Source organism: Protopterus annectens, chromosome 3.part1 (assembly GCF_019279795.1).
Source record: "Protopterus annectens isolate FY-2018-M chromosome 3.part1, PAN1.0, whole genome shotgun sequence".
NCBI classification, from domain to species: domain Eukaryota; kingdom Metazoa; phylum Chordata; order Ceratodontiformes; family Protopteridae; genus Protopterus; species Protopterus annectens.
Genome location: NC_056732.1, coordinates 1,143,198,574 through 1,143,223,230, shown reverse-complemented (window position 1 = coordinate 1,143,223,230; position 24,657 = coordinate 1,143,198,574). Strand labels below are relative to the sequence as shown.

The window sequence follows — 24,657 nt, the reverse complement described above, 5'->3', positions numbered from 1 at the left end:
CAGAGGTTTGCAATATACTTCACTAACAACTTACACATTAGTTTACTGAGAAGTGCACATTTAGGCAGAGGTTTGACAGTACACCACAAACAACTTACACTATAGTTTACTAAGAAGTGTACATTGAGGCAGAGGTTTGACAGTGTACTTCATTAACAACTTACACATTAGTTTATTGAGAAGTGCACATTTAGGCATAGGTTTGACAATACGCTTCACTAACAACTTACACATTAGTTAAGTGACAAGTGTACATTTAGGCATAGGTTTGACAGTACATAACTAATAACAGTTAACTGAGAAGGGCACATTTAGGCAGAGGTTTGACAATACACTTCACTAACAACTTACACATTAGTTTATTGAGAATTGCACATTTGGAAGAGGTTTAACAGTGCACTCCACTAACAACTTACATATTAGTTTACTGAGAAGTCCACATTTAGGCAGAGGTTTGACAGTACAATTCACTAACAATTTACACGTTAGTTTACTGAGAAGTGCACGTTTATGCAGAAGTTTGACAGAGCACTTCACTAACAACCTACACATTAGTTTATTGAGAAGTGCACATTAAGGCAGAGGTCTGGCAGTGCACTTCACTAACAACTTACACATTAGTTTATTGAGAAGTGCACATTCAGACAGAGGTCTGACAGTGCACTAACAACTTACACATTAGTTTACTGACAAGTGCACATTTAGGCAGAAGTTTGACAATGCACTTCACTAACACCTTACACATTGGTTTACTGAGAAGTGTACATTTAGGCCATGGTTTGACAGTGCACTTCTTTAACAACTTACACATTAGTTTACATTTAGACTGAAGTTTGACAGTGCACTTCACTAACAACTTACACATTATTTTACTGAGAAGTGCACATTTAGTCAGAGGTTTGACAGTACACCACTAATAACTTACACAGTTAACTGAGAAGGCCAGATTTAGACAGAGGTTTGACAATACACTTCACTAACAACTTACACATTAGTTTATTGAGAAGTGCACATTTAGGCAGAGGTTTGACAGTGCACTTCACTAACAACTTACATATTAGTTTACTGAGGAGTGTTCATTTAGGCAGAGGTTTAACAGTACACTTCACTAACAACTTACACATTAGTTTACTGAGAAGTGTACATTTCGGCAGAGGTTTGACAGTACACTTCACTAATAACTTACACAGTTAACTGAGAAGTCCACATTTAGGCAGAGGTTTGACAGTACACTTCACTAACAATTTACATGTTAGTTTACTGAGAAGTGCACGTTTATGCAGAACTTTGACAGTGCACTTCACTAACAACTTACTCATTAGTTTATTGAGAAGTGCACATTCAGGCAGAGGTCTGACAGTGCGCTTCACTAACAACATACACATTAGTTTACTGAGAAGTGCACATTTAGGCAGAAGTTTGACAGTACACTTCACTAACAACTTATACATTAGTTTATTGAGAAGTGCACATTTAGGCAGAGGTCTAGCAGTGCACTTTACTAACAATGTACACATTAATTTACTGAGAAGTGCACATTTAGGCATAGGTTTGACAATACACTTCACTAACAACTTACGCATTAGTTAACTGACAAGTGCACATTTAGGCAGAGGTTTGATAGTACACCACTAACAACTTACACATTAGTTTACTGAGAATTGTACATTTAGGCAGAGGTTTGACAGTGCACTTCATTAACAACTTGCACATTAGTTTACTGAGAAGTGCACATTTAGGGAGAAGTTTGAAAGTGCAGTTCTCTAACAACTTACACATTATTTTACTGAGATGTACACATTTAGTCAGAGGTTTGACAGCACACTTCACTAATAACTTATAAATTAGTTTACTGAGAAGTGCATATTTAGGCAGAGGTTTGACAGTGCACTTCATTAACAACTTACACATGAGTTTATTGAGAATTGAACATTTATTCAGAGGTCTGACAGTGCACTAACAACTTACACATTAGTTTACTGAAAAGTGCACATTTCGGCAGAGGTCTGACCATGTACTTAACTAACAACTTACACCTTAGTTTTTCCTGAGAAGTGCACATTTAGGGAGAGGATTGACAGTACACTTTATTAACAACGTACACATTAGTTTACTGAGATGTGCACATTTAGGCAAAGGTTTGATAGTACACTTCACTAACAACTTACACAGTTACTGAGAAGTGCAGATTTATTCAGAGGTTTAACAGTACACTTCAATAACAACTTACACGTTAGTTTACTGACCAGTGCACATTGAGGCAGAGGTTTGACAATACACTTCACTAACAACTTAGACATTAGTTTACTGAGAAGTGCACATTTAGGCAGAAGTTTAAAAATACACCACTAATAACGTATACATTAGTTTACTGAGAAGTTCACATTTAGGCAGAGGTTTGACAGTGCACTTCATAAACAACTTACACAGTTTACTGAGAAGTGCAAATTTAGGCAGAGATTTGACAGTAAACTTCATTAACAACTTACACAGTTTAAAGAAAAGTGCACAGTTAGGAAGAGGATTGACAGTGAACTTCACTAACAACTTACCCATTAGTTTACTGACAAGTGCACATTTAGGCAGAAGTTTGACAGTACACTTCAATGACAACTTACCCATTAGTTCACTGAGACGTGCACATTGAGACAAAGGTTTGACAGTGCACTTCATTAACAACGTACGCATTTGTTTACTGAGAAGTGCATATTTAGGCAGAGGTTTGAAAGTACACTTCATTAACAACTTACACGAGTTTAAAGAGAAGTGCACATTTACACAGAGCTTTGACAGTACACTTCACTGACAAATTACACTTTAGTTTACTGAGAACTGCACATTTAGTAAGAGGTTTGACAGTACACTTCACTAACAACTTATACATTAGGTTACTGAGAAGTGCACATTTAGGCAGAGGTTTGACAGTATACTTCATTAATAACTTATACATTAGTTTTTCTGAGAAGTGCACATTTAGTCAGAGGTTTGACAGTACACTTCATTAACAACTTCCACATTAGTTTACTGAGAAGTGCACATTTAGGCAGAGGTTTGACAGTACACTTCACTAACAACTTACACAGTTTACTGAGAAGTGCACATTATTCAGAGGTTTGACAGTGCACTTCACTAACAACTTACACATTAGTTTACTGAGAAGTGCACATTTAAGCAAAGGTTTGACTGTACACTAACAACTTACAAAAAAGTTTAATTAGAAGTGTACATTTAGGCAGAGGACTGACATTACACTTCATTAACAACTTACACGAGTTTAAAGAGAAGTGCACATTTACACAGAGGTTTGACAGTACACTTCACTGACAAATTACACATTATTTTACTGAGAACTGCACATTTAGGCAGACGGTTGACAGTACACTTATTTAACAACTAACAAATTAGTTTACTGAGAAGTGCACATTTAGGCAGAGGTTTGAAGGTACACCATTAACAACTTACATATTAGTTGACTGAGAAGTGCACATTTAGGCAGAGATTTGACAGGAAACTTCATTAACAACTTACACATTAGTTCACTGAGAAGTACACATTTAGGTAGAGGTTTGACAGTACACTTCACTAACAACTTACACAGTTTACTGAGAAGTGCACATTTAGGTAGAGGTTTGACAGTACACTTCACTAACAACTTACACATTAGTTGATTGAGAAGTGCAAATTTAGAAGAGGTTTGAGAGGAAACTTCATTAACAACTTACACATTAGTTCACTGAGAAGTGCACATTTATGCAGAGGTTTGACAGTACACTTCACTGACAAATTACACATTAGTTTACTGAGAACTGCACATTTAGGCAGACGTTTGACAGTACACTTCTTTAACAACTTACAAATTAGTTTACTGAAAAGTGTGCATTTAGGCAGAGGTTTGAAGGTACACCATTAACAACTTACACATTAGTTGACTGAGAAGTGCACATTTAGGCAGAGGTTTGACAGGAAACTTCATTAACAACTTACACATTAGTTCACTGAGAAGTACACATTTAGGTAGAGGTTAGACAGTACACTTCACTAACAACTTACACAGTTTACTGAGAAGTGCACATTTAGAAAGAGGTTTGACAGTACACTTCACTAACAGCTTACACTTTAGTTGACTGAGAAGTGTACATTTAGGCAGAGGTTTGACAGGAAAGTTCATAAACAACTTACACATTAGTTTACTGAGAAGTACACATTTAGGTAGAGGTTTGACAGTACACTTCACTAACAACTTACACAGTTCACTGAGAAGTACACATTTAGGTAGAGGTTTGACAGTACACTTCACTAACAACTTACACATTAGTTTACTGAGAAGTGCACATTTAGGCAGAGGTTTGACAGTACACTTCCTTAACAACTTACACAGTTTACAGAGAAGTGCACATTTAGGCAGAGGTTTAACAGTACACTTCACCAACAACTTACACATTAATTTACTGAGAAGTGTACATTTCGGCAGAGGTTTGACAGTACACTTCACTAATAACTTACACAGTTAACAGAGAAGTGAACAGTTAGGCAGAGGTTTGACGGTACACTTCACTAACAATGTACACAATAGATTACTGAGAAGTGCACATTTAGGCAGAGGTTTGACAGTACCCATCAGTAACAACTTACACATTAGTTTACTGAGATGTTCACATTCAGTCAGAGGTTTGGCAGTACCCTTTACTAACAACTTACACAGTTTACTGAGAAGTGTATATTTAGGCAGAGGTTTGACAGTACACTTCATTAGGAACTTACACATTAGTTTACTGAGAAGTGCACATTTAGGCAGAAGTCTGACAGTGCACTTCACTAACAATGTACACATTAGTTTACTGAGAAGTGCACATTTAGGCAGAGGTTTGACAATACACTTCACACACAACTTACACATTAGTTTACTTAGAAGTGCAGATTTAGGCAGAGGTTTGACAGTACACCACTAACAACGTACACATTAGTTTACTGAAAAGTGCACATTTAGGCAGAGGTCTGACTGTGCACTTCACTAACAACTTACACATTAGTTTTTCTGAGAAGTGTACATTTAGGCAAGGGTTTGACAGTACACTTCATTAACAACTTACACAGTTTACTGAGAAGTGCACATTTAGGCAAAGGTTTGAGAGTACACTTCGCTAACAACTTACACAGTTTACTCAGAAGTGCACATTTAGTCAGAGATTGGACAGTACACTTCACTAACAAATTAGACATTAGTTTAGTGAGAAGTGCACATTTAGGCAGAGGTTTGACAATATACTTCACTAACAATGTACACATTAGTTTACTGAGAAGTGCACATTTAGGCAGAGGTTTGACAGTGCACTTCATTAACAACTTACACATTAGTTCATAGGTTCATAGGTTCATACTAGGCTATCTGCCCTAGGGCATTTATAAGCCTAGCCAGAGTGTGTTTGGCTTTTGCTACCCATTTTAAATTAATTTTTCTATGCCCTTTTTCGAGGTTAGTATACTGTGTCTCTGTCTAACAGTGACACAGAAGTGATACCCGGGGTAAACCTACTATCTCCCATCCACTCATCAATATTCCTCTTGAAGAGAGTCAATGAGGGACTCTGCCTAACCTGGACTGCGATTTTATTCCAGAGTGAAGGGAGCCTCTGGGTTATGAATCTGTCCCTCCAGCATGTCCTATTTATTTCAGTGCTGAGGTTCAAGTGTCTCGAGCACGTAGCTCAATGGGATTTGGATTTTCTGAGGTGCAGCATGTCAATTAATTCCAGGCTGGACATGGCTTTATACGTCAGGCACAGATTGCCTCTGAGCAGGCGGTATGCCACTGAGTAGAGCTGGAGTTTCTTTAACTGGGCAGCATGTGGCATCTGTTTGAGCCCTGTGATCCTCTTGGTGAGGTACTTTTGGGGTCTTTCCAGTTGCTGCAAGTGTTTGGTAAGGTACATCCCAAAAGGGACATTGTACTCATTTATGGGCCTGATGTGGGATGAGTAAAGAGGCACGATGACCTCCCCTGATCTAGATGTGAATCCCTTCATGATTAGGTGGGCTATATAAAATGATTTTCTAACCACTTTGGCCATGTGGTTGTCAAATGAGAGATTGCTATCAACTTGGGTCCCCAGGTCACTAATTACTTCTTCCGTACTTAATGGATTACCACCTATGTGGTAATTTGTGGGCACTTTTTTTTGCCAAAGGGGATGACTATACACTTTTTGGCATTTAGCTTGAGGCCATGGCTCTGGCACCAGTTGTCTGTTTCTATGAGGCCCGTTTGTAGGATGCTTGTGTTGGCTGGAGAGTCGATTATGGCACCCAGTTTGCAGACATCTGTGAACTTGGTCAGCCACAGTCCTTCCGTGTTAGCCTGTACCTCTGAGAAATATATACTGAGCAAGAGAGGCCCCAGGACTGAGCCTTGTGGGACGCCACTTGAAACTGGTTTGGAGTCTGACATGGCTCCAGCAATTCTAACCATGTGGGTTCTGTCCTTGAGCCAGTTTGCAACCCATCTAGTGACATAGGGGTTTATATTTAAGCTGGTGAGCTTATCTATAATGCCCGAGTGGGGTATTGTATTGAAGGCTTTTGCAAGGTCCAGGTAGGCTGTGTGGATCACCTTCCCCTCGTCAATGGCCTTGGTGACTGTTTCAAAGAAATCAACCAGGTTTAAGAGGCAGGATCTGCCCTTAACAAAGCTTAACTGGGTAGGATCCATTGTCTGTATGTCCCCAATATATTTATTTATGAGGTACATGATGATCCTTTCAATAGCTTTGCAGACCAAGCTAGTCAGGCTTATGGGGCAATAGTTTCCCGGATTCATTGAGGCACCACCTTTGTGGAGAGGGACCACTGTTGCTGTACGCCACTCTTTGGGAAAACATCCTGTAGTAAGGCTGAAATTGAACAGTAGTTTTATGTTTGGGTTTAGTTCTTCTTGGAGTTCATGTAGGATGCAGCAGGGACACCGTCTGGTCCCATTGATGCTGTGTTTTTTGCTTTGGACAGGGCGGCTCTTACCTGAGCATCTGAGATGTCAGGGGGGGCAGCACTCTGCTGGGATAGATATTTGCCCTTTTGGTGGGGAAGGGGGGGAGAAGTTTGCGCTGAACCTGTCAGCTAGGATGTTGGCAATGTCTGTGGGTTCAGTGTATTTTTTGTCATTTTGGACTAATTCTGAGCATATCTGGGAATTCCCACCCAGGTTCTTAACGTAACTAAAGAAAGCCTTGTGATTATCCTTAGTGTCCTGTGCAATTTTTCTCTCGAAGCTGGCCTTAGACTATTTTATGAGTGCCCGTAGTTTTTTGCTAATACTGATCAGAGATGCCTTCCCTTTTTGGGATTTTGCTCTATCATGTAGTAGCTTCCTCCTTCTTTTGTATAGTTTGTTTATGGCTTGGGTCCACCAGACAGGTCGCCTAACTTTGGAGGATTGGGTCTTGGTTTTATTTGGAATTGCATGATCCATGCATTCCTGAAGGTGTTCATAGAATGCGTTTATAAAAAATTCTGCAGTATGGGCCGTATTTTCTACAGGCCCGGGGGCTTTGAAGGATTCCACCTCAGTTTTGAGGAGTGTGAAATTTGCTTTAGAGAAGTTTTTCGCTGTGGTTTTCTGGGCAGGGGATGGGGTCGGGATGTGAATATCTAGTGAGATTAGTTTATGGTCTGATCTTACCAGTGAGGGATACACTTCTGGTCTGAAGCATGGAGTCCCCATGTTGGTGATGATCAGGTCCAGTATGTTTTCCCCTCTTGTGGGAGTGGCAACAAGTTGTTCTATAGCATTTGAGTTTATAAATTCTAGGAACCTTTGGGCTAGGGTGTTGGAGCTAGAGTAATGCTCCCAGTCTATGTTAGGGTAGTTGAAGTCATCCAATATAATGGTGTTTGGAGAGACCTTCATATTTTCCAATGTTCTCAGGAAGGCCGAGTGGGGTTCCTGAGTTTGGGAGGGTGGTCTGTAGCAGGCTATAAACTGGAAGGCAGTTTTAACCACTGTTAGTTGACATGGATAGTCTCTGATGCTTCGTGCTGTGCCACCAACCTGGAGGTGTGGGTATCTTTGACTAATATTGATACTCCCCCTCCTTTTGTGGTTTGGTCCAAGTTTTGGGGCCGAAAACCATGGTATGAGGTATAACCTGGTAGTGCTGGGGTGCTCTCGGGAGCCTTGAACCAGGTTTCTGTTACTGCACAGATATCAATGTTCTCCATGCTAAGGAGAGTTTTGAGTGCGTGCATCTTGAGATTTAGACTTCTGGCATTGAGTAGCATTACTCTTAGTTTCTTTTCCCTTGTGATACCTATGGAGGTGGGTTTGACTTTTGAGCCTTGTCTAAAAAAGGCACTATGGGGGTGGCAAGAGCCTTTGCCAATATCCGAAAGCCCAGGGGTGATAGCTGCAAGCCGCCCCTAACAAAGCATTGTGGCTTGTCTAGCATGTCATCCCAGGCAGACAGGCATTGGATCCACTTTGAATGACACCAATACTTAAGCCAATTGTTGAAATTGATCATCTTGTCTTCATATTGTGGCATCATTCTTGGTGAGGGTAAGATGCTACTCAAGGTCAGGGTCATACTGGCCTGGGCTACATGCTCAGAGACCTCCTCTATGTCTCTTTTCATGTAGTCCAGGGAGGTACATCTCAGGTCATTCACAGCAGCATGGACAATGACTGAGTCATATTTGTACTTGCCTTGGAGTGACCTGAGTGCTTGTGTTATGCGGCGGATCCTAGCACCCGACAGGCAGCTCACCGTGACCTTCTCCTTGTTCAGCCTGGTGAGCGGGATGTCAGTGTGCCTGACGATAGAGTCACCTATTACAAGAGTATCAGGTGTGTTGTTTAGCCTTAAGGGCTGTGACTGTTCAGCACACTGGCTTTGTGAGCTGTGTGTTGCAACTGTTTTGTTTTGGGGTAGCGGTTGCTTGGGTGTCTGCTTTTGAGGTCTCTGCTGCTTAGGCAAATTTTTATTTAGAGCTTCCGAGTATGTTTTTGTGTGTTTATGTGTTTGGATTGCTGTCGTGTTAGGTCTATGTGAGACTGGAATTGTAGTGAGTGTAGTTTCCTTCTCCTCCTGACTGGTTATGCCAGTACTGAGTTGAGAGAGCTTAGCCTCCAGTTTGGCTATATGGTTGCATCTCTCACATGTGTTGGAATTTGTTGGGAGGAGGAGAGTGTTGTCTGTGTACATGAGGCAGTTGTAACATTGCTCCAAGATTCCCAGATTCACCAACTGGACCGGAGAGGAGACTGACAACTGACCTTTGGACATGCTAGATTAGTATTGGGAATTTCTTTATAATTGAAAAAAAGGGCCAATGGGGAAGAAAGTACTCAAGGGGAGTTTGTGAGGGTGTAGTGCTTTTAATTTTTTAGTGCTGACTTATATAATTGCTTTAGTGAGCAAGTGCCAGGCTTTAGAGTGGGAATAGGGTGTTTATTATGAGAACTAGATCAGATCTAAGGGAAAAAGTGAAGAGAGACTTTGTGGAGCCGAGAATGGTTTTAACCCAATTAAGCGGTGTTGTCCAATGCTGCGCTATGCGCAAAATTGTGCAAAGCCACTCTAAAGCAGGTTTTATACAGGAGGACTTGAAAGAGCTAAAAATTGGCCCAAAACGGCCAATAGACTACCACATTCATGTGCTGGGAACACTCCTCCAGGGATAGATAGGCTGCTCCAAGCTCCCCAATGCCAATCATGAACAAAGAAGCCTCCCTTTATCCAAGAAAGGAAATGGGCAACACAGGAACTTTCCCAAGGTCCAGAATACAGCAAAGCCTGTATTTGGACTACTCTAGGTCAGGAAAGACGGGAAACAAGGAACATTTTTTTTTTCTTTTTTGCAACAAACAGCAGGAAAATGCAATAAATATGTAACACAGGCTAGCGCACTTGAGTGTATAGCCTCAACAGGTAAATGCAACAAACAGGACAAACATTAAGAGTGCAGGTGCAAAAACAACTTTAAACAGTTTGAAACAGTTCATGAAGCAGGCTGCTCTAAGCTCCCCACTGCCACTGGTGAACAAAGAAGCCTCCCTTTATTCAAGAAAGGAAATGGGCAACACAGGAACTTTCCAAAAGTCCAGAATACAGCAACGCCTGTATTTGGACTACTCTAGGTCAGGAAAGATGGGAAACAAGGATAATTTGTTTTTCTTTTTTGCAACAAACAGCAGAAAAATGCAATAAATATGTAACCCAGGCTAGCGCACTTGAGTGTGTAGCCTCAACAGGTAAATGCAACAAACAGGACAAACTTTAAATTACAAGTGCAAAAGCTTGCTAAAGCTGGCTTTAAAGCAGGGGGTTAGAAAGAGATAGGAAATGGCCCAAAACAGCCAGTAAGCTACAGGTCACTGGGCTGGAACCACTCCTCAAGGGACAGATAGGCTGCTCAGAGCTCCCCACTCTCACTGGTGAACAAAGAAGCTTCCTCTTATCCAAATAAGGATATGGGCAACACAGGAACTATGACACAGCCCAGAGATCAGCAATACCTGAAGACTGGACTATTCTAGTTCAGTAAAGGCGGGGAAACAAGGATTTTTTTTTTTTTTTTTTTTACAAAGTAGCAGAAATGAGGTACAGAAACACAGTAAATGTTTTAATTCAGCTAGCGCACTTGAGTGTGTAGCCTACCAGGTAAACTAAGCAAAAACAAACTTTAAAAGTGTAAACAAACTCAGAAATACAGGCAGGAATGCAATAAAACAACTTTGCAGAGCTTATTTAGTTAAAGAAACAGAGAAGTCTATATACACAGAAAAGCAGTAAAACAAACACTTCAGATGCAGTGCAACCTAGAGCACTTGAGTTGAAGCAATATTAAGGCAATTATATGTTATAATAAATGCTCTGAAATATACTCTATATTTCCAAAATGTTTGAGAAGCACAGTTAGAACACAAGGAGGTTCAGGCAAAAAAAAAAGTTTTTTTTTTTTTTTTGGAAGGGAAAAAGGACAAACAGAAGGCCTTATCAAATGTTCTCTCTGTACTAGGTAGAATGAGCTAATGACACTAGACTGGGAGGAGTGTCACAGATCAGATTTACAGTAGGGGTGGGCAACTGCAAAGCTGCCAAGTATAAGAGCAAGACACCAACTGGGCGGGAGGGTGTTGACAATAGCCTACAGCCAGTAGCACTAGAGAAAGCCACAAACAGATAAAGATTTGTAAAGATACAGAATGCTTTTAACTGCAGACTAATCAGTTACTTGGTGAGATTAGATAATAGCAATAAAATACACTCGAAGACTAAAAAGCAGACAATAAAAGTGCTATATATTAATTGTTAAAAACAATAATCTGTATAAATAATCGAAAAAAAACAGGATACTTATATATCTCAGCTAACAGCTGCGGTCAACAACTCTTATCCACTCTGCTCAGTGTGCATAGACAGAAACCCTATCAAAGTTAGGGTTAAAATACCAGAAGAACAACTTTTTTTTTTTTTTTTTTTTACAAGAACACAAAAGAACCAACCCCCACTCAGTAGACTATTAACACAAAAGAGAGGCTTCAGCTAGAAACAATAGCCTACAGCCAGTAGCACTAGAGAAAGCCACAAACAGATAAAGATTTGTAAAGATACAGAATGCATTTAACTGCAGAAAAATCAGTTACTTGTGCAGATTAGTTACCAGAAGAACAACTTTTTTTTTTACAAGAACACAAAAGAACCAGCCCCCACTCAGCAGACTATAACACAAAAGAGAGGCTTCAGCTAGAAACAATAGCCTTCAGTCTGTAGCACTAGAGAAAGCCACAAACAGATAAAGATTTGTAAAGATACAGAATGCTTTTAACTGCAGACAAATCAGTTACTTGTGCAGATTAGTTAATAGCAATAAAATACACTCAAAGACTAAAAAGCAGACAATAAAAGTGCTATATATTAATTGTTAAAAACAATAATCTGTATAAATAATCGAAAAAAAAAAAACAGGATGCTTATATATCTCAGCTAACAGCTGCGGTCAACAACTCTTATCCACTCTGCTCAGTGTGTATAGACAGAAACCCTATCAAAGTTAGGGCTTAAATACCAGAAGAACAACTTTTTTTTTTACAAGAACACAAAAGAACCAGCCCCCACTCAGCAGACTATTAACATAAAAGAGAGGCTTCAGCTAGAAACAATAGCCTACAGCCAGTAGCACTAGAGAAAGCTACAAACAGATAAAGATTTTTAAAGATACAGAAAGCTTTTAACTGCAGACAAATCAGTTACTTGTGCAGATTAGTTAATAGCAATAAAATACACTAGAAGACTAAAAAGCAGACTTTAAAAATATTAATTGTTAAAAACAATAATCTGTATAAATAATCGAAAAAAAACAGGATACTTATAAATCTCAGCTAAAAGCTGCGGTCAACAACTCTTATCCACTCTGCTCAGTGTGTATAGACAGAAACCCTCTCAAAGTTAGGGCTTAAACAGTTTACTGAGAAGTGCACATTTAGGCAGAAGTTTGACAGTGCACTTCACTAAAAACTTACACATTATATTACTGAGAAGTGCACATTTAGTCAGAGGTTTGACAGTACACGTCACTAATAACTTACACAGTTAACTGAGAAGGGCACATTTAGGCAGAGGTTTGACAATACACTTCACTAACAACTTACACATTAGTTTATTGAGAAGTGCACATTTAGGCAGACGTTTGACAGTGCACTTCACTAAAAACTTACACATTATATTACTGAGAAGTGCACATTTAGTCAGAGGTTTGACAGTACACGTCACTAATAACTTACACAGTTAACTGAGAAGGGCACATTTAGGCAGAAGTTTGACAAAACACTTCACTAACAACTTACACATTATTTTATTGAGAAGTGCACATTTAGGCAGAGGTTTTGCAGTGCACTTCACTAACAACTTAAACATTAGTTTATTGAGAAGTGCACATTTAGGCAGAGGTCAGACAGTGCACTTCACTAACAACGTGCAATTTAGTTTATTGAGAAGTGCACATTTAGGCAGAGGTTTGACAATACACTTCACTAACAACTCATACATTAGTTTACTGAGAAGTGCAGATTTAGGCAGAGGTTTGACAGTACACCACTAACAACTTACACATTAGTTTACTGAAAAGTGCACATTTAGGCAGAAGTCTGACTGTGCACTTCACTAACAACTTACACATTAGTTTTTTCTGAGAAGTGCACATTTAGGCAAAGGTTTGAGAGAACACTTCACTAACAACTTACACAGTTTACTGAGAAGTGGGCATTTAGTCAGAGGTTTGCAATACACTTCAATAACAACTTACGCATTAGTTTACTGAGAAGTTAACATTTATAGGTTCATAGGTTCATACTAGGCTATCTGCCCTAGGGCATTTATAAGCCTAGCCAGAATGTGTTTGGCTTTCGCCACCCATTTTAAATTTATTCTGCTATGCCCTTTTTCGAGGTTAGTATACTGTGCCTCTGTCTAACAGTGACACAGAAGTGATACCCGGAGTAAACCTACGATCTCCCATCCACTCATCAAGCAAATCTCATTTAGGCAAAAGTTTGACAGTGCACTTCACTAACACCTTACACATTAGTTTACTGAGAAGTGTACATTTATTCAAAGGTTTGACAGTGCACTCCATTAACAACTTACACATTATTTTACTGAGAAGTCCACATTTAGTCGGAGGTTTGACAGTACACTTCTCTAATAACTTACACAGTTAACTGAGCAAGGCACATTTAGGCAGTGGTTTGACAATACACTTCACTAACAACTAAAACATTAGTTTATTGAGAAGTGCACATTTAGGCAGAGGTTTGACAGTGCACTTCACTAAAAACTTACACATTAATTTATTGAAAATTGCACATTTATTCAGAGGTCTGACAGTGCACTAACAACTTACACATTAGTTTACTGAAAAGTGCACATTTAGGCAGTGGTCTGACTGTGCATTTCACTAACATCTTACACATTAGTTTCCTGAGAAGTGCACATTTAGGCATAGGTTTGAGAGTACACTTCTTTAACAAATTACACAGTTTACTGAGAAGTGCACATTAAGGCAGAGGTTTGACAGTACACAACATTAACAACTTACACATTAGTTTACTGAGAAGTACATTTTGTCAGAGGTTTAACAGTACACTTCACTAACAACTTACACATTAGTTTACTGAGAAGTACATTTAGGCAGAGGTTTGACAGTACACTTCACTAACAGTTTACATGCTAGTTTACTGAGAAGTGTACATTTATGCAGAAGTTTGACCGTGCACTTCACTAACAAGTTACACATTAGTTTATTAAGAAGTGCACATTCAGGCAGAGGTCTGACAGTGCGCTTCACTAACAACGTATACATTAGTTTACTGAGAAGTGCACATTTAGGCAGAGGTTTGACAACACACTTCAGTAACAATTTACACATTTATTTACTGAGAAATTCACATTTAGTCATAGGTTTGACAGTACCCTTCACTAACAACTTGCACAGTTTACTGAGAAGTGTACATTTAGGGAGAGGTTTGACAGTACACTTCATTAAGAACTTAAACATTAGTTTACTGAGAAGTGCACATTTAGACAGAAGTTTGACAGTGCACTTCACTAACAACTTACACATTAGTTTACTGAGAAGGGCACATTTAGGCAGAGGAGTGACAGTACACCACTAACAACTTAACATATTAGTTTACTGAGAAATGTACATTTAGGCAGAGGTTTGACAGTGCACTTCATTAAAGACTTACATTATTTTACTGAGAAGTGCACATTTAGTCAGAGGTTTGACAGTACACTTCACTAATAACTTACACAGTTAACTGAAAAGTCCACATTTAGGCACAGGTTTGACAGTGCACTTCATTAAAGACTTACATTATTTTACTGAGAAGTGCACATTTAGTCAGAGGTTTGACAGTACACTTCACTAATAACTTACACAGTTAACTGAAAAGTACACATTTAGGCAGAGGAGAGGTTTGACAGTACACTTCACTGACAAGTTACACGTTAGTTTACTAAGAAGTGCACGTTTATGCAGAAGTTTGACAGTGCACTTCACTAACAACTTACACATTAGTTTATTCAGAAGTACACATTCAGACAGAGGTCTGGCAGTGCACTTCACTAACAACTTACACATAAGTTTATTGAGAAGTGCACATTCAGGCAGAGGACTGACAGTGCGCTTCACTAACAACGTACACATTAGTTTACTGAGAAGAGCACATTTTGGCAGAAGTTTGACAGTGCACTTCACTAACAACTTATACATTAGTTTATTGAGAAGTGCACATTTAGGCAGAGGTCTGGCAGTGCTCTTTACTAACGTACACATTAATTTACTGAGAAGTGCACATTTAGGCATAGGTTTGACAATACGCTTCACTAACAACTTACACATTAGTTAAGTGACAAGTGTACATTTAGGCATAGGTTTGACAGTACACAACTAATAACTTACACAGTTAACTGAGAAGGGCAGATTTAGGCAGAGGTTTGACAATACACTTCACTAACAACTTACACATTAGTTTATTGAGAATTGCACATTTAGGCAGAGGTTTGACAGTGCACTCCACTAACAACTTACACATTAGTTTACTGAGAAGTGCACATTTAGGCATAGGTTTAACAGTACACTTCACAAACAACTTACATATTAGTTTACTGAGAAGTGTACATTTCGGCAGAGGTTTGACAGTACACTTCACTAATAACTTACACAGTTAACTGAGAAGTCCACATTTAGGCAGAGGTTTGACAGTACACGTCACTAACAATTTACACGTTAGTTTACTGAGAAGTGCACGTTTACGCAGAAGTTTGAAAGTGCACTTCACTAACAACCTACACATTAGTTTATTGAGAAGTGCACATTAAGGCAGAGGTCTGGCAGTGCACTTCACTAACAACTTACACATTAGTTTATTGAGAAGTGCACATTCAGACAGAGGTCTGACAGTGCACTTCAATAACAATATACACATTAGTTTACTGAGAAGTGCACATTTAGGCAGAGGTTTGACAGTGCACTTCACTAACAACGTACACATTAGTTTACTGAGAATTGCACATTTATTCAGAAGTCTGATAGTGCACTAACAACTTACACATTAGTTTACTGAGACGTGCACATTTAGGCAGAAGTTTGACAATGCACTTCACTAACTCCTTACACATTAGTTTACTGAGAAGTGTACATTTAGGCAGAGGTTTGACAGTGCACTTCTTTAACAACTTACACATTAGTTTACATTTAGACTGAAGTTTGACAGTGCACTTCACTAACAACTTACACATTATTTTACTGAGAAGTGCACATTTAGTCAGAGGTTTGACAGTACACCACTAATAATTTAGACAGTTAACTGAGAAGGACAGATTTAGGCAGAGGTTTGACAATACACTTCACTAACAACTTACACATTAGTTTTTTGAGAAGTGCACATTTATGCAGAGGTTTGACAGTGCACTTCACTAATAACTTACACATTAGTTTACTGAGGAGTGTTCATTTAGGCAGAGGTTTAACAGTTCACTTCACTAACAACTTACACATTAGTTTACTGAGAAGTGTACATTTCAGCAGAGGTTTGCAGTACACTTCACTAATAACTTACATAGTTAACTGAGAAGTCCACATTTAGGCAGAGGTTTGACAGTACACTTCACTAACAATTTACACGTTAGTTTACTGAGAAGTGCACATTTATGCAGAACTTTGACAGTGCACTTCACTAACAACTTACACATTAGTTTATTGAGAAGTGCACAGTCAGACAGAGGTCTGGCAATGCACTTCACTAACAACTTACACATTAGTTTATTGATAAGTGCACATTCAGGCAGAGGTCTGACAGTGCACTTCACTAACAATGTACACATTAGTTTACTGAGAAGTGCACATTTATGCAGAACTTTGACAGTGCACTTCACTAACAACGTACACATTAATTTACTGAGAAGTGCACATTTAGGCATAGGTTTGACAATACACTTCACTAACAACTTACACATTAGTTAACTGAGAAGTGCACATTTAGGCAGAGGTTTGACAGTACACCACTAACAACTTACACATTAGTTTACTGAGAAGTGTACATTTAGGCAGAGGTTTGACAGTGCACTTCATTAACTACTTGCACATTAGTTTACTGAGAAGTGCACATTTAGGGAGAAGTTTGAAAGTGCAGTTCTCTAACAACTTACACATTATTTTACTGAGATGTACACATTTAGTCAGAGGTTTGACAGCACACTTCACTAATAACTTATAAATTAGTTTACTGAGAAGTGCATATTTAGGCAGAGGTTTGACAGTGCACTTCATTAACAACTTACACATGAGTTTATTGAGAATTGCACATTTATTCGGAGGTCTGACAGTGTACTAACAACTTACACATTAGTTTACTGAAAAGTGCACATATCGGCAGAGGTCTGACCGTGTACTTCACTAACAACTTACACCTTAGTTTTTCCTGAGAAGTGCACATTTAGGGAGAGGATTGACAGTACACTTTATTAACAACTTACACATTAGTTTACTGAGAAGTGCAGATTTAGTCAGAGGTTTAACAGTACACTTCAATAACAACTTACACGTTAGTTTACTGACCAGTGCACATTGAGGCAGAGGTTTGACAATACACTTCACTAACAACTTAGACATTAGTTTACTGAGAAGTGCACATTTAGGCAGAAGTTTAAAAAAACACCACTAATAACATATACATTAGTTTAATGAGAAGTGCACATTTAGGCAGAGGTTTGACAATACACTTCACTAACAACTTAAATTAGTTTACTGAGAAGTGCACATTTAGGCAGAGGTTTGACAATACACTTCACTAACAACTTACACATTAGTTTACTGAAAAGTGCACATTTCGGCAGAGGTCTGACCGTGCACTTCACTAACAACTTAGACATTAGTTGATTGAGAATTGCACATTTAGGCAGAGGTTTGACAGTGCACTTCATTAATATCTTACACATTAGTTTTAGAAGTGAAAATTTAGGCAACGGATTGAGAGTAGACTTCACTAACAACTTACAAAGTTTACTGAGAAGTGCACAATTAGGCAGAGATTTGACAATACACTTTACTAACAAGGTACACATAAGTTTACTGAGAAGTGCACATTTAGTCAGAGGTTTGACAGTACACTTCACTAATAACTTACACAGTTAACTGAGAAGGGCACATTTAGGCAGAGGTTTGACAATACACTTCACTAACAACTTACACATTAGTTTATTGAGAAGTGCACATTTAGGCAGAGGTTTGACAGTGCACTTCACTAACAACTTACATATTACTTTTTTTGAGAATTGCAGCTTTATTCAGAGGTTTAACTGTGCACTAACAACTTACACATTAGTTTACTAAAAATGTCACAGTTAGGCAGAGGTCTGACTGTGTACTTTAATAACAACTTACACATTAGTTTCCTGAGAAGTGCACATTTAGCCAGAGGTTTCACAGTACACTTCATTAACAACTTACACAGTTTATTGAGAAGTGCACATTTAGGCAGAGGTTTGACAGTACACTTCACAAACAACTTAGACATTAGTTTATTGAGAATTGCACATTTATTCAGAGGTCTGACAGTACACTAACAACTTACACATTAGTTTACTGAGAAGTGCCCAATTAGGCAGAAGTTTGACAGTGCACTTCACTAACAGCTTACACATTAGGTAACTGAGAAGTGTACATTTGGGCAGAGGTTTGACAGTGCACTTCTTTAACAACTTACATATTAGTTTACATTTAGGCAGAAGTTTGACAGTGCACTTCACTAACAACTTGCACATTATTTTACTGAGAAGTGCACATTTAGTCAGAGGTTTGACAGTACACCACTAATAACTTACACAGTTAACTGAGAAGGGCAGATTTAGGCCGAGGTTTGACAATACTCTTCACTAACAACTTACACATTAGTTTATTGAGAAGTGCACATTTAGGCAGAGGTTTGACAGTGCAGTTCACTAACAACTTACACATTAGTTTACTAAGAAGTGCACATTTAGGCAGAGGTTTAACAGTACACTTCACTAACAACTTACACATTAGTTTACTGAGAAGTGTACATTTCGGCAGAGGTTTGACAGTACACTTCACTAATAACTTACACAGTTAACTGAGAAGTCCACATTTAGGCAGAGGTTTGACAGTAAACTTCACTAACAATTTACACATTAGTTTACTGAGAAGTGCACGTTTACGCAGAAGTTTGACAGTGCACTTCACTAACAACCTACACATTAGTTTATTGAGAAGTGCACATTAAGGCAGAGGTCTGGCAGTGCACTTCACTAACAACTTACACATTAGTTTATTGAAAAGTGCACATTCAGGCAGAAGTTTGACAATGCGCTTCATTAACAATGTACACATTAGTTTACTGAGAAGTGCACATTTCGGAAGAGGTTTGACAGTGCACTTCACTAACAATGTACACATTAGTTTATTGAGAATTGCACATTTATTCAGAGGTCTGACAGTACACTAACACCTTACAGATTAGTTTACTGAGAAGTGTACATTTAGGCAGAGGTTTGACAGTGCACTTCTTTAACAACTTACACATTAGTTTACATTTAGGCAGAAGTTTGACAGTGCACTTTACTAAGAACTTACAAATTATTTTACTGAGAAGTGCACATTTAGTCAGTGGTTTGACAATACACTTCACTAACAACTTACACTTTAGTTTATTGAGAAGTGCACATTTAGACAGAGGTTTGACAGTGCACTTCACTAACAACTTGCACATTAGTTTACTGAGGAGTGCACATTTAGGCAGAGTTTTAACAGTACACTTCACTAACAGCTTACACATTAGTTTACTGAGAAGTGTACATTTTGGCAGAGGTTTGACAGTATACTTCACTAATAACTTACACAGTTAACTGAGAAGTCCACATTTAGGAAGAGGTTTGACAGTACACTTCACTAACAAGTTACACATTACTTTACTGAGAAGTGCACGTTTACGCAGAAGTTTGACAGTGCACTTCATTAACAACTTACACATTAGTTTATTGAGAAGTGCACATTTAGGCAGAGGTCTGGCAGTGCACTTTACTAACAATGTACACATTAATTTACTGAGAAGTTCACATTTAGGCATAGGTTTGACAATACACTTCACTAACAACTTACACATTAGTTAACTGACAAGTGCACATTTAGGCAGAGGTTTGACAGTACACCACTAATAACTTACACATTTAATTGAGAAGTGCAGATTTAGGCAAAGGTTTGACAATACACTTCAGTAACAATTTACACATTAGTTTATTGAGAAGTGCACATTTAGGCAGAGGTTTGACAGTGCACTCCAGTAACAACTTACACATTAGTTTACTGAGAAGTGCACATTTAGGCAGAGGTTTAACAGTACACTTCACTAACAACTTACACATTAGGTTACTGAGAAGTGTACATTTCGGCAGAGGTTTGACAGTACACTTCACTAATAACTTACACAGTTAACTGAGAAGTCCACATTTAGGCAGAGGTCTGAAAGTACACTTCACTAACAATTTACACAGTAGTTTACTGAGAAATGCACGTTTACGCAGAAGTTTGACAGTGCACTTCACTAACAACCTACACATTAGTTTATTGAGAAGTGCACATTAAGGCGGAGGTCTGGCAGTGCACTTCACTAACAACTTACACATTAGTTTATTGAAAAGTGCACATTCAGACAGAGGTCTGACAGTGCACTTCACTAACAATGTACACATTAGTTTACTGAGAAGTGCACATTTAGGCAGAGGTTTGACAGTGCACTTCACTAACAACGTACACAATAGTTTATTGAGAATTGCAAACTTATTCAGAGGTCTGACAGTGCATTAACAGCTTACACATTAGTTTACTGAGAAGTGCACATTTAGTCAGAGGTTTGACAGTGCACCACTAGTAACTTACACAGTTAACTGATAAGGGCAGATTGAGGCATAGGTTTGACAGTACACCACTAATAACTTACACAGTAAACTTAGAAGGGCAGATTTAGGCAGAGGTTTGACAATACACTTCACTAACAACTTACACCTTAGTTTATTGAGAATTGCACATTTATTCAGAGGTCTGACAGTGCACTAACAACTTACACATTAGTTTACTGAGAAGTGCACATTTAGTCAGAGGTTTGACAGTACACCACTAATAACTTACACAGTTAACTGAGAAGGGCAGATTTAGGCAGAGGTTTGACAATACACTTCACTAACAACTTACACATTAGTTTATTGAGAAGTGCACATTTAGGCAGAGGTTTCACAGTGTACTTCACTAACAACTTACACATTAGTTTACTGAGGAGTGCACATTTAGGCAGAGGTTTAACAATGCACTTCACTAACAACTTACACATTAGTTCACTGAGAAGTGTACATTTCGGCAGAGGTTTGACAGTACACTTCACTAATAACTTACACAGTTAACTGAGAAGTCCACATTTAGGCAGAGGTTTGACAGTACACTTCACTAACAATTTACACGTTAGTTTACTGAGAAGTGAACGTTTACGCAGAAGTTTGACAGTGCACTTCACTAACAACTTACACATTAGTTTATTGAAAAGTGCACATTCAGACAGAGGTCTGGCAGTGCACTTCACTAACAACTTACACATTAGTTTATTGAGAAGTGCACATTCAGGCAGAGGTCTGACAGTGGGCTTCACTAACAATGTACACATTAGTTTACTGAGAAGTGCACATTTAGGCAGAAGTTTGACAGTGCACTTCACTAACAACTTATACATTAGTTTATTGAGAAGTGCACATTTAAGCAGAGGTCTGGCAGTGCACTTCACTAACAACTTACACATTAGTTTATTGAGAAGTGCACATTCAGGCAGAGGTCTGACAGTGGGCTTCACTAACAATGTACACATTAGTTTACTGAGAAGTGCACATTTAGGCAGAAGTTTGACAGTGCACTTCACTAATAACTTACACATTAGTTTATTGAGAAGTGCACATTCAGGCAGAGGTCTGACAGTGGGCTTCACTAACAATGTACACATTAGTTTACTAAGAAGTGCACATTTAGGCAGAAGTTTGACAGTGCACTTCACTAACAACTTACACATTAGTTTACTGAGAAGTGTACATTTAGGCAGAGGTTTAACAGTGCACTTCATTAACAACTTGCACATTAGTTTACTGAAAAGTGCACACTTAGAGAGAAGTTTGAAAGTGAAGTTCACTAACAACTTACACATTATTTTATTGAGAAGTACACATTTAGTCAGAGGTTTGACAGTACACTTCACTAATAACTTATAAATTAGTTTACTGAGAAGTGCATATTTAGGCAGAAGTTTGACAGTGCACTTCACTAACAACTTACACATGAGTTTATTGAGAATTGCACATTTATTCGGAGCTCTGACAGTGCACTAAGAACTTACACATTAGTTTACTGAAAATTTCACATTTCGGCAGAGGTCTGACCGTGTACTTCACTAACAATTTACACCTTAGTTTTTCCTGAGAAGTGCACATTTAGGGAGAGGATTGACAGTACACTTTATTAACAACTTACACATTAGTTTACTGAGAAGTGCACATTTAGGCAGAGGTCTGACAGTACACTTCACTAACAACTTATAAATTTGTTTACTGAGAAGTGAACATTTAGGCAGATGTTTGACAGTACACTTGCTGAACAACTTACACATTAGTTTACTGAAAAGTGCACATTTAGGCAAATGTTTGAAGGTACACCACTAACAACTTACACATTAGTTTACTGAGAAGTGCACATTTAGGCAGAGCTTTGACAGTACACTTCACTAACAACTTACACATTAGTTTACTGACCAGTGAACATTTAGGCAGAGGTTTGACAGTGCACTTCATTAACAACTTACACAGTTTACAGAGAAGTGCACATTGAGGCAGATGTTTGACAGTACACCACTATGAACTTACACATTAGTTTACAGAGTAGTGCACATTTATGCAGAGGTTTGACAGTACACCACTAATAACTTACACAGTTAACTGAGAAGGGCACATTTAGGCAGAGGTTTGACAATACATTTCACTAACAACTTACACATTAGTTTATTGAGAATTGCACATTTATTCAGAGGTCTGACAGTACACTTTAATAACAACTTACACATTAGTTTACTGAAAAGTGCACATTTAGCAGAGGTCTGACAGTGCACTTCACTAACAACTTACGAGAATTGCACATTTAGGCTGAGGTTTGACAGTACACTTCACTAACAACTTACACATTATTTTACTGAGAAGTGCACATTTAGGCAGAGGATTGACAGTACACTTCATTAACAACTTACACATTAGTTTACTGAGAAGTGCACATTTATTCAAAGGTTTGAGAGTGCACCACTAACAACTTACACAGTTTACTGAGAAGTGCACATTTCGTCGGAGGTTTGACAGTACACTTCAACAACTTGCACATTAGTTTACTGAGAAGTGCACATTTAGGCAGTTTGACAGTATACTTCACTAATAATTTACAAAGTCAACTGAGAAGGGTACATTTAGGCTGAGGTTTGACAGTACACTTCACTAACAACTTAAACAGTTTACTGAGAAGTGCACATTTAGGCAGATGTTTGACAGTACACCACTAAAAACTTACACATTAGTTTACAGAGAAGTGCACATTTATGCAGAGGTTTGACAGTGCTCTTCACTAACAACTTACACAGTTTACTGAGAAGTGCACATTTAGGCAGAGGTTTGACAGTACACTTCACTAACAACTTACACATTAGTTTACTGAGAAGTGCACATTTAGTTGGAGGTTTGACAGTACACTTCACTAACAACGTACACAGTGTACTGAGAAGTGCACATTTAGGTAGAGGTATGACAGTGCACTTCATTAACAACTTATACATTAGTTTACTGAGAAGTGCACATTTAGGCTGAGGTTTGACAGTACACTTCATAAACAACGTACACATTAGTTTACTGACCAGTGCACATTTAGGCAGAGGTTTAGCAGTACACTTCAGTAACATCTTACAAATTAGTTTACTGTGAAGTGTACATTTAGGCAGAGGTTTGACAACACACCACTAAGAACTTGCAGATTAGTTTAATGAGAAGTGCACATTTTTGCAGAGGACTGACAGTACACTTTATTAACAACTTACACAGTTTACTGAGAAGTGAACATTAGGCAGAAATTTGACAGTACCCTTCACTAACAACTTACACAGTTTACTGAGAAGTGAACATTTAGGCAGAGATTTTACAGTAGCCTTCACTAACAACTTACACATTAGTTTACTGAGAAGTGTACATTTTGGCAGAGGTTTGACAGTGCACTTCACTAACAACTTACACATTAGTTTACTGAGAAGTGTACATTTTGGCAGAGGTTTGACAGTACACTTCACTAACAACTTACGTATTAGTTTACTGAGAGGTACACATTTAGGCACAGGTTTGACAGTAGACTTCATTAACAACTTACACAGTTTACTGAGAAGTGCACATTTAGGCAGAGGTTTGACAGGACACTTCACTATCAACTTACACATTATTTTACTGAGAAGTGCACATTTAGGCAGAGGTCTGACTGTGCACTTCATTAACTTACGCAGTTTACTAAGAAGTGCACATTTAGGCAGCGGAT

The 24,657-nt window shown here is 38.5% G+C and overlaps 1 protein-coding gene across 1 annotated transcript in view; it reads right to left on the bottom strand.

Moving 5' to 3' along the window:
- Window positions 1–24,657, bottom strand: part of KCNK9 (potassium two pore domain channel subfamily K member 9) — a 1,023,577-nt gene that overhangs the window by 363,251 nt on the left and 635,669 nt on the right. The gene's annotated exons all lie outside the window — the stretch shown is intronic.